The sequence below is a fragment of the Euprymna scolopes genome, chromosome 10, assembly GCF_053919585.1.
Source record: "Euprymna scolopes isolate OS-2025 chromosome 10, ASM5391958v1, whole genome shotgun sequence".
In the NCBI taxonomy this organism is placed as follows: domain Eukaryota; kingdom Metazoa; phylum Mollusca; class Cephalopoda; order Sepiida; family Sepiolidae; genus Euprymna; species Euprymna scolopes.
Genome location: NC_136491.1, coordinates 28,715,992 through 28,728,964, shown reverse-complemented (window position 1 = coordinate 28,728,964; position 12,973 = coordinate 28,715,992).

Below are 12,973 nucleotides of genomic sequence, written 5' to 3'. Positions count from 1 at the left end.
ATCGCGCTGTTTCTATCCTGCTGCAACCACAAGATAAATTGCCACACCAGGCTGAACTAAAAATAGCCGATAGTTGTCACTTTTGCAATTAAAGAAAATAGGTGCGAATTTTTTTTAATTTACTTTGACTTCCAAACAAGGCATATCGCCACTTGGACGTAAGGGGCTTCTAATTGGAACCATGCCTAAGAAAGATTAACAAGATGTTGGTTTACGTTACATTTGAACTTCTGCATATCAGTACAGTAAGGGAATCAGGAAGTGAATTCCACAGTCTAGCTGTTCTATGTAAAAGCCATTAAAGTAGAAAGCTTTCTGCCATTTCGGGAACTCAGCAGTGAAGGAGGTGTGATTTTGCTGCTAAGCGGGTTTTCGGAGATATGTACGTCCAGGGGGGGGGCACAAGTGCAATGAGTTCATCAGAATACATTCCATTAAAATACTTGTAAAATAGACACAGAGATGTAATATTGCGGCCCTAGTTGACAAAGTGGGATCTATTTGATTAGAGACCTTTTTTGAACCCTATCCAAGAGGAAACTTTCAGGTGTGAGTAGTCTTCTAGCAGGATAGAGGGAGTCCATCTTCTTTTCAGCAAACTTCGCAATGTCCTCAATGTATTTGTCCAAGTTCATATTTTCTGTGAATGTTGAGCCGAGGAGTTTGAAGGAATTCACAGGTAGGGAGTTATTTGCCATAGATATCGGTGGTTGGAGAGGCTTCTTATACTTACCATCCATTCCACTACGATCTAGAGATCATTTTCTAAGGATTCAGTCATTGTCTTGTAGTTTGCTTATATATATATATATATATATATATATATATATATATATATATATTACAGTTTATATATCACCTTCTCAGCTATACTGTAAAAAAAAATTCAATTTCGTTCAGTAAAACAAAAGAATTTACTGTTGTTCACAATCGTAAAAAAAAAATAAAATGCAAGGAGTTGGGCGACGTTTTTTATGACTGGTTTCCATAACTATTGTTGCTATTAATTCACCGCTCTCGTGAAAAGAGAAGAAACAAGTGAAACAGAGAGAATGAAAGCATGAAAGGGAGAAAATTGGGGGGATTTTATTGAAAGCAGACGAGTGTCGTACATTGTTATTACTTATGTGTATTTTATGTTTATGGGGCAAAAAATAAGACTTAAATTAAACAAAGAACAAGTGAATTTATTGGAAGCCTGGAAAAATCATGGATTACAATAGAAAGAAGATTTTTTTAAGAATTCAATTTATAACATTATATAATCAATTCTTAATGCTGCAATATTTTAAAGTATAAATTAATTATATTTTTTACTAGAATATCTTGTCCTTTTTCTTTTCCAGTTTTAACAATTAGTCCTTTACTTTTCCATGTTTAAGCTTAACCATATTACTTTTCATGCTCGAATTTTTCTATTGTAATTAGTATATTGATACCCTAATTTAGTGTTTGTAGTATGTTATCATCGTCTATCCTCCTTTTTAATAAATAGGATCTCCTGATCGCCGAACACGCAACTTAAAAAACAATTAAAATAAAAAATATGTCGCTTTGGGATCGTACGTTTTTAAGGAAGTGTATTTTTTTCTGTTTTAATTTCATGTTTATTTTCTAAGTGAAATCTTGTTATCCTGTATTAATGTCCCGTTTGACACGATTTCTCTTAGAAAATTTGTTTTTAAAATTGTAATGCAAAAATAGTTGTGAAATATTTAATAATTTATTTGAACCTTTAACGACGTACGTGTGTCACGGCTCTTCTACACTATTGGGACGAAATTTCAGAAATCGTAAAACTGAATTTCACGTGAAAACAACGGTATCTACGTATTCCACGTATTTTTAAGATGATTGTATCAAAAAATTACGAAAAATCGATAAGATAGAAAATTATTTATTAAAGAAAATAAAAAATAGAATTTAAAGAAAACGATCGTAAAACACAGAAGAATTCAAAAAGAAGATATTTTTCCGTTTGGATTCAAACAAGATGGCGGCAATTTTTCACATGGTAATACGATTAAAGTTTTTTTTTTTAAATAATTCAGTAATATTTAGTTAATTCCGACTGCACGATTTGGAAGCTACTGTTATAACTTATTAGAATTGATAAAGAAATAAGTTGAAACCATTGTTCTTTTTTATCTGAAAACTCCATTTATTGACTATGAAATCTCGTCCCAATAATGTAGAAGCGCCAAATCGACAATTATGTCTTACTGCCGCTGTGGAATTTCCACAGCTCCTGCTAGTACTATATGCATTCTTAAACGGGGCACGCGACTTTTACGTTCTGTTATTACTAAGATCCTAATGTATTCTTAACGCAGTAACATAAAATAAAATAAAATGGCCAAATCCACGCAAAGAATTTCTCGGCTTTTCACATGCGATTGACGTGAGAGGCATGCCATTGCGTTTCGTAATATCGACAGATGGGATCTTCAAACGCAACCAAGACGGGATTGGAGTTTGAATTGAACGTAATTGCCAACTCTTATTGTACAACGCATGCTCAGCTGCTGCTGCTGCTACTACTACTACCAATGACCTGCTAGCCTCCATTGCTTTCCATTTGAAAGGTGAACGCAATAAAAAGATTTGATTTGTCAATCAAGCCATTGGCTGCGACCAATCAGTGACCGACATTTAACTTAACGCTCGCACGCTAATGGCCGCAGATGACATTATCAACTATTTGAACTGAAAAAAAAAAAAAACCCTTCTATCTTATACTTTCTATGTTCTATCTTTATATATATATATATATGTATATATATATATATATATATATATATATATATATATATATATATATATATATATCTGTGTGTGTGTATTATTCCATGTATACATATATTATAAAGGTGGGTTCCAAAAGAATTTCCTCCAAATTTTATTCCGCCAGAATGGATTGCAAATTCCATTTTTATGATGACTGAACATGGATTAATGACCCGAAAGTTACATCTCTCTGTTGCAGATATTGACAGTGAGACTCTATGAAAGGAATTCCTGTCATCACACACACACACACACACACACACACACACACACACACACACACACACACACACACAAACATTTTCACTTTTATATACAGTAGCGTCCAAAACTAAGGGACATCATTTAAAAACCTAATATTTTTTACAAATAACAAGTATGAAAAGCTGAAATTTTGACAACTGGTAGTCGTTATCATCCATAATAATATGCTAAAATTTGAATCATTTGCAAACGATAGAAAAAGAATTATAACAATTATTTATTTATTCTTAAAATAGGAACGTCCAAAAGTAAGGGACAAAATTGAGAAAGACAATGTAAACAGTATGCTGTATAAAAATTGTTTGATTTCTTCTAAAGAATAAGTCTTACTTAGTCATTTGTAAACATTGCATCAGCTGGCACTATGGCAAAACGCCAAAAACTATTATTACGTGCATAAAATAAGTATTCTATAGACAAGTATGTTTACTCGTCATCAGTACGGCTAAACTGTGAGAATTTGGAATTTGTTGACTTGCCGAGGGTAGGTCGGTGGGGAAGAAAGGAGTGCTGGTAGCTGTGACCAACACGGCCGGTGGTCCGTTAATCAAAGAACCTGAGTGCCTATTCCTTACAAGTTAAATAGACATTCCAGTCACGCGTGAATCTCGTTGACTGAGAGTTGGAGTAGATAAAAAGGGGTGGCCGCTCTACTGTTGTTGTAGTTGTAGTCTTTTAGACAAATTACATTTCGACCATCGTTACCCATTTGTTACTTTTACAAGGAAAGACTGCTTGTAAGCAACATCGACATTTCGTTGCAAGACTTAAACCGTCTTTTCTTCCCCTCCCCCTACTCGTCGGTATGCTAATTCCGACAAAACTTAGTTAACAAGGATCGAACCTACCTTGTCAACTAAGTCTAGCTATACTGGTGAAGTGTAAACTCCAAAACATGCATGTCTATAGATGACGTACTTTTATGCACGTAAAACTATTTAATTAAAAAATAATTTAAACAATAATAATAAACAAAATAATACGCCCTAAAAAATGTGGGGCAGAAGAAAATGTAAACAAAGGGCAGATAACTCCTTTCTTATAATAAAAACGCTCAGGGAAGCGGAAAGAAAGAAAATAGTACAGAATCGCTAATGAAATAAAAACATAAAAAAGTTAAATAGAATTGTAGAAGGCAATACAATGCAGAAGTAACGGAAAGACACAAGCTGAAGCAGGTGAGAAATTTTATTAATACAACTTATAAATACATGTGTACATATTCATATTTCATATACGCAGTATATTTATATTTGCACAGTGGTTACCTGGGAAAGTCGGTCTGGTGGTATGTCCGTGTAATATAATATTTCGAGAAAGATCTCTTCGTCAGATATTTGCTTGACTTTGACAAACGTGCTGTTGTAAGCAGTAACTATACCGCAGCAAATCATCGCTCGGGACTTGTAGGTAGTATATGGTTAGGTTTTTTTTTCAAATCTTATTTTATATTTCTAAATTATTTATTTTACATTATATTTTATTTTATTTATTTATTTATTTTTTTATAATAGTTTGTTTTTCGTTCAAACGAGTTGTTGTAAACAGTAAATTTCTCACCTGCTTCAGCTTGTGTCTTTCCGTTACTTCTGCATTGTACCGCCTTCTACAATTCTATTTAACTACATACTATACGATGCTTCAAGCAAACTACACCCACCTCTTATAAAAAAGTTAATCAGCAATATTGTGTGTGTGTGTTTACGAGTATAGAAAGAGAAAAAGAAAGTTACCGATGATGCGTTAACTTACATGGGAGAATATGTTTTAGATAAAGAGATGGGGGAGAGAATATTTCGCAGATGAAATTGGCATTTGCTTTTTAAAAAGATCTGACAGAATGGCGGCGAATGACAGAGCTACCAACAATAAATGTTACATAAAGCGATATTATTTCCCACTTTTACTGTGTCCTGTACCGTTAATGCAACACTATTATAGCGAAAAAGTCGATATAAATAGTAAATTATAAAAAAAATAGAAGACGAAATTAAAAAAGAAGAGAAGAGAAAATTATTGAAGAAGGAAAGAAGGCAATTATTATCAGGTTTGAAGAAAATCGAACTAATTTAGAAATAAAATATTATAGGAAAGGAGAAAGAAGACAGAAGACAAAGGACAGAAGTTAAAAAAAAAATTTTAATGTAGAGTTTTGATAAAAGAAAGTTTAGAAAGGAGGAGAAGGAGATGCGGGAGGAGATGATGACAAAAAGAATAAGAAGATGAGGAAGAAAATAATAAAGAAGGTGAAACTAAATAAGAAGGTGAAGAAGAGGTTGCTGAACACAAAGAATAAGGAAGCGTATAAAAAGATGGAGACGAAATTGAGGAAGAACTAGCATAAACGAAGAAACTAGAAAAGCCGATTTCGAATAATAATAATAATAATAATAATAATAAGAAGAAGAAGAAGAAGAAGAAGAAGAAGAAGAAGAAGATGAAGATGATGAAGAAGAAGAAGGAGGAGGAGGAGGAGGAGGAGGAGGAGGAGGAGGGGAGAAAGAAGATGTCTTCAAGTCCAACGTTAACAAATTCCTAATGAAAGTAAACACTTCATCAAATCTCCACACTAACGTACTGTACTTGCAATAACCCTTATCCCTGAGTGGCTTCCGGGCCTTGATAAGTTGTGACCACCGTGTAAAAAAAAAGAAGAAGAAGAAGAAGGAAGAGGAGGGAAGAAAAAAGAAGAAGAAGAAGAAGAAGAAGGAGAGGGGAAGGAAGAAGATACAACAACAACAACAACAAAAGAACATGGCTGACGGAATGAGAGCATACTACCCCCGGTGAATTAAATAAAGGGTCCCGTTCGAAATTCCGTGCAGATTTCGACAAGATACACTTAAGCAAAGTCGAAGGTTGCATCGGCTGAAACGTTGTTCGAATGACACTCAAGATGAGAACAGTAGACCGAATAATCCAAGTGACCTGGATAAGTGAAGAAATAAAAAAAACAAAAAAACGACGGATTTACACGACTCAGAAAGAAACGAGAAAACTTGAATAAAAAACGTTTCCGAATAATTTAAAATACAAAACAATAAGGCATGGAGGTAGAAAAGTTAGTTTTATTGCTTGTGCCAGCAGCTATTTCGTAACTGATTTTACATCTTTTGTTTTTCTCTGTCGTAAATTCTTAACAACCACCGAAGTTTTAAGTCCTCTATACCTCCTGATACTGGTTAAATGAAATACGTATTATTGAATTCATACGAATCCTGCGAATAATTTATCTAACGCGTCTTAGTTCCTAACCAGTATAATCTCATTTAATCTACGACTTCATTTCGCGAACGTATAAAGAAATGTCGTCCATTTTTAACAACATTACACCGTTAAACGTGAAATGTCTGCGTTACTAGCATATAAAATAAACTATAGAAAGCAACTAGCAGGGAGACCCAGCGTTGTCCGGGATTGAATGACGATCAATAAATGTTCTACTTGTTGTCATTGAAATCGGTGAAATCGGCCATATTTTTTTTTATCAAATCGATTGATTGCCTGCTCTAGTTAGGGACCCCCACACAGTGTATCGGGAGAAAGATTCACACCTCCCCGTTGTAGTTTACGTTGCACTGTAGAGAATTTACTGTTGATTTGATAAAATCATCCGTAAATAATGACTAGATTTACTTAAAGTTTAAAATTCAAAAGCCAAGTATCCTGGTTCAATTGTTCCCCAAACAGAAACATTTATTTCGAACTTCTATCTTATCAAGGAACTAACTGTTGGTTGGTTGGTTGGTTGGTTGGTTGTATTTGTTTTACGGCATATCAACCTTTTTCAGGTTATTTAATGCCGAATGTAATTATTTTGAGGAACGATTTTTAATGGAGTAAAAAATTTTTTTTAAGTCGGATTCTATTTAACCCATAGTTGGGACCCTAACAGGTACTACCAATCCAGGTCAGAGTGGACCTGGGAGCAATGACAATTAAAGGGTGGCTCCACACTTCCCAAAACCTGCAAGGTGGGGCCTCATCATCAGATATAGTTTTAGGTCATATCCAGGACCGTTGTATAAAGGGTTCTTTTTAAATTTTTTTATAAAGGCCAATTTTTTTAAGATATGAGAATATGGTGTGGGGATTGTTTTTATCAAATAACTCTTTAATATTGTTTTCTTTGTAGAATCGATTTCTTACTGTTACAAAATCAGTGCATTCAATTAATATGTGTTTGATTGTGAGTGGTGTTTGACAAGGTATACAGATGGGTTGGCTTTCTTTTTTTTTAGGAACTAACTGTTGATTTTATAAATTTACATACTCACTTGAATTAAAGTTAGACCTACAAGTGTCAAATATCATGGTTCAATTGTGCTCTAAAATGAAACATTCATTTCAAACGCGACGGTGTCTTATGAAATAATCCACAGTTGATTTTATGGGCTGGGCCTTTCTGCTTGTGAGATGATAAAACATCTCAAATAAACTTGTGATGTTAGGTTGTATAAAAGTGTTAACTTTGGTACAAAATCGGATTCCTTCTTTAATCGGATTTTTTCGATTATCGATTTTCGATACTTGTCCGACGTATTCCGGTACAAATCATACGTAAGAATACTCCCAGATACATTAGATTTATTCGTGTAAAATTTTTAAAAACTTGGCCCATCCGTTTCCGAGTCAATATGGAACTTTTACTCTCTCTCACGCACAAAGTTTCTTTGATATAATTGTAGAAATTTCAAAGTCCTTGTGATGTGTGCAATTCATAATACTTTTATAATATACTAAATTAAAATACTTTTGTAATATACTAAATTAAAATACTTTTGTAATATACTAAATCAAAATACTTTTATAATATACTAAATTAAAATACTTTTGTAATATACTAAATCAAAATACTTTTGTAATATATAAAATAAAATACTTTTATAATATACTAAATTAAAAGGCTTTTGTAATATATAAAACAAAAAAGTATTTGCAATATATTTCATTACAAAAAATGCATATAATATATTCATCTTTTAAAAAGTTCATATGATATATAAAATTTTTGAAAAAAATCATTATATTTAAGACAGGCGTTATGATATATATGGCCAACAGTCATTTTAATTTACATAAATGATGCCTGCGTATAACACTATGGAATATGGTGGTTACACACACACACACACACACACATATATATATATATATATTATATGGGGGTCACCACTTATCAAGGCCCGAAGGCCACTCAGCAATAAGGATTATTGCGTGTACAGTAATCAATGAGATAGTATTGTAGTAATCATTAGTTATGGAGATTTGATGAAGTGTTTACTTAAGGGGGAGGTTTGTCAGGAGTTTGTTTATGTTGGACTTGAAGACATCCAAGTTGAAGTCAAGAGGGGAACAGGCAAGCGGCAGAGAGTTCCACAGGAGTGCAGTTCTAAGAAAGAAGCTTTGCTCATGGAATCTACGTTTGGATTTAGGCACAGATAAAGAGTGGGGAAAATTATTGATAGTAGTTTCAGCCAGACAGGTGTTTCTCGTGAAAGATTGGCGAGGGGGGGGGGACGAGAGATTGGAGCTCAGACGAGCACTTGCCATGGAAATAACGATAAAACAAAGACAGGCTCGCCACGTCTCTTCTGTGGGAGAGAGGTTGCAGGTAAGAGAAAAGGACATCCCCCACTAAACCACGAAGTCTATTTTGTACTCTGTCAAGGCAGGATAGGCTGTTTTTAGCAGCTCCTGTCGAGATGTGGCAGCAGTACTCCATTCTTGGACGTACTTGGCTTTTATACAGATAGAGAATTGCATCAGTAGTGAGATATCTTCTGGAGCGGTAGAAGGATCCCACCATTTTCCCAGCGTCCTTGGCAACGGACCTGATGTACGTGTTCCATTTTAGATCATATATATATATATATATATATATATATATATATATATATATATATATATATATATATATATATATGGGGGTGCGTGTGTGCGTGTGTGTGTGTGCATAAGTTGTGCGTTTATTGTTTTTTAATCAACAACAGCAATACTTTTAAAATTTGATTTTTTCCTTTCTTTCTTACAATTTCAATAATAAATTCCCAAGATCTACACGTGTGTTTTTCATTATCGATCCACTTGACTTTAACCAAGACCGTCTTAAAAGACAAGATGGCCGGTGGGCAAAAATAATTTAATCTGCTGACGTCATCACGGGTAGTCCATTAGTTGCTTCTTGACACCGGTAAACACTCGTGGATATCTCCATTCAGCAAAGTAAGTTTTAACGTGCTCCCCCCTGTATTTAACACGATGTAACTATAATTTAATTCAATATTATCATCCTAAGTTTTTTACCATTCAAAAGAAGAAGCTTCAAGTAAATTGCTAATATTAAAAAAAAATTTTTTTTACAGCATACAAAACTAATGAAAATGCGAGACAACATCGACTCTTTTGAAGAGACGATTTTTTTAAGCTGTTGACACATGTTTTAAAAATTTAGCAAAAATTAATTTTCCTGAAATTTTCAATATTTAAAAATAAATTATGCCGGCTGATAACATTTTTAAACTTTTTTTTTAAAGCTAGAAAGATAAAATTTAAAAATACTTATTTATATATATATATATATATATATATATATATATATATATATATATATATATATATATATATATATATATATATATATATATATATATATATATATATATATATATGAAACTTAAAAGTAAAAAAAAAAAAAACGCGCGTTCATTTCGGGTTTGTATTACTGTACACATAGATTCGAAAAAGTTGTCAAAAAACAAATATATGACAAATAAATGTTACCAAAGGCAAGATAAGTTACTTTTCTGCCAAACTAGATATATTTTTCGTGTTTTTATTCAATGTAACATGTTTATTCAGCTCGAAAAACAAGGTGTTATAAATAAAAAAAACTAGAAAAAATATGTCAAGCTATGTCACGGTAACATATATTGAGCGAGTTTTTAACAGTATTTTAACCAGTTTTTTATTTATAACACCTTTTCCCAAACTTACCGTGTTAAAGAGGGAGTCAGACGTCATCTTGAATTGTCCGGGTTTGTATTACTGTACACATAGATTCGAAAAAGTTGTCAAAAAACAAATATATAACAAATAAATGTTATCAAAGGCAAGATAAGTTACTTTTCTACCTAACTGGATATATTTTTGTGTTTTTATTCAATGTAACATATTTATTCAGCTCGAAAAACATACAGTATTACCGATGTATGTGAAAATTTAAAATGGCGGCCGACTCTCTCTTTAACACGATAAGTTCGGAAAAAGGTGTTATAAATAATAAACTAGACAAAATACTCTCAGAAATTTGCTCAATATAAGTTACCGTGACACAACTTGATATATATTTGGTGGTTTTTTTAATAGTATTTTGTCTAGTTTATTATTTATAACACCTTTTCCCGAACTGACCGTGTTAAAGAGAGAGTCGGCCGCCATTTTAAATTTTCCAATACATCGGTAAACACTGTATGCTTTTTAAGCTGAATAAACATGTTAAATTGAATAAAAACACGAAAATTATATCCAGTTTGGTAGAAAAGTAATTTATCTTGCCTTTGATAACATTTATTTGTTATATATTTGTTTTTTGACAACTTTTTCGAATCTATGTGTACAGTAATACAAACCCAATTTTCCAATACATCGGTAAACACTGTATGGTTTTCGAACTGAATAAACATGTTACATTGAATAAAAACACGAAAAATATATCCAGTTTGGTAGAAAAGTAACTTATCTTGCCTTTGATAACATTTATTTGTTTTTTGACAACTTTTTCGAATCTATGTTTACAGTAATACAAACCCACGTATTTTAACAAACTGAAAATATGGATATAAAAAAATGATTTTGCATGTTATTTTTGTTATGTGGTGAAATAATCTTAAATAAGAAACATGATTTTTTTTTAGGTTAATTATTTTTTTACTGTGCAATATTTCATGAATTTATTAAAAATATTGTTTTTGATTTTGAAAAAATATTGTGGTTCATTTGCATTTAAAAATATTGTGGTTCATTTTGATTAAAAAATATTCATTTTGATTTAAAAAAAATATTGTTCATTTTGATTAAAAAATATTCATTTTGATTTAAAAAAAAAATATTGTTCACTTTGATTAAAAAATATTCCTTTTGATTAAAAAAAATTCATTTTGATTTAAAAAATATTGTTCATTTGATTAAAAAAATAGTTTAATTTTAATATTTCAAATGTTTTGCTTGTGTTCTGCTTCAAATATTCATAATCTTACATGCATAATTTTCATTTAATTATATTAAATAAACTTCAAGTTTACTACAAATCAAATCGTGTTCCTTCACTTTTTAAAAATGTAATTTATAAGTAATTAAAGAACGCATTCTAATCTTTAAAATCTATAATACAACGAAATATTCAATTGCTTATAATACTTAAACAAACAACTTGTGTTTTATTATTTTTTTATTATTTTTGTATTATTAATATTAGATGAGTTTCAGTATAAATCATCGTGTTCTTTATTTCAATCCAATTTTGAAGTTTTGTAACGCTGTCTGTAAAAATAACTGTTCATTATTGACAGTCTAAGAGTTCCACATATCTTGCTTGTTGGGACCTCGGCGATGACGTCATTTTTTCAGCTGGCCGGCCATCTTTATAACGAAGGCCACGCTTTAACTCTTTATTTTGCTTTCATTCTATTATTCTAACATTCTATTATTCTATCATTCTATTATTCTAACATTTTATTATTCTAACATTCTATTATTCTATCATTCTATTATGAATTACTTTTCAAAGTATTTTAACACGTTGTTATTTAGATTATACGCTTTTTTATCAGTTACTAGACTTTATAAAACTTAACATCACAAGTGCATTCGTGTTATTACCTCACAAGCAGAAAAGACCCAACCTATAAACTCAACAGTAGATTCTTTTTATAAGTCAGGGATGCGTTCGAAATGAACGTTTCTTTTTAGAGCACAATTGAACCACGATACTTGGCTTTTGTACATTTAACTTTAATCAAAGTTATCGTGTAAAATCATTTTTAAATAAAATCAAGAGTTGGTTCTTTGATAAAATAGGGGCGCCTTCGAAACGAATGTTTCTGTTTAGAGCACAATTGAGCCATGATAATTGACATTTGGATATTAAACTTTAATTCCTGCTATTATTTATAGATAATTTTATAAAATCAACAGTAGATTCTCTACAGTCTAATGTAGAATACTATATATTGTGGATCAAGTTACTGTACTGAGCAAGTAATCAATCGATTTAATTAAAAATTAATAATAGTAGCCCCCTGCTTCAAAGTGGCACTGTGCCTTGTTTGGGATGAAAATTGAATAATAAAAAAAAATGGCCGATTTCACCGATTTTGAGGACAATAAAATGTGGGAGTGTGAAACATTCGTTGATCGTCATTCAATCCCGGATAATGAAAGCCCCCCCTCTCTGTTTAATATATTACAATGACTTTTGTAATTTAATATAATACGATGGCCTTTTTTTAATTTTATATATTATAATAAATTTTATAATTTAATATATTACAAGCATTTTTTTTTGTTAATATATTTTAAGGACACTTTTAATTCAGTATATTACAAATACTTTTTCATATACATATTATGTGGCTTTTTTAATTCAATATATATACAAGGAATCTTTAATATTCAGTATATTACAAAGTATTGAAAGGCTTTAGAAGCCATCATTGCAAGGTATGCAAAAGAAAGAGTCTTGCGGACTCAGAGGAACAGTTCATCAGAGGGAAGTTGATGGCCCCCAGAAACCAAATCACAGTAGTAAAGTCTACACCTCAATAGACTACGCTTCTTTTGTCCCAGTGTTGCGTTGTCATCTCTAATAATGGAGATAGAAGCGATGACGTATATTATATATTTGTTGTATCATAAAGCGGAT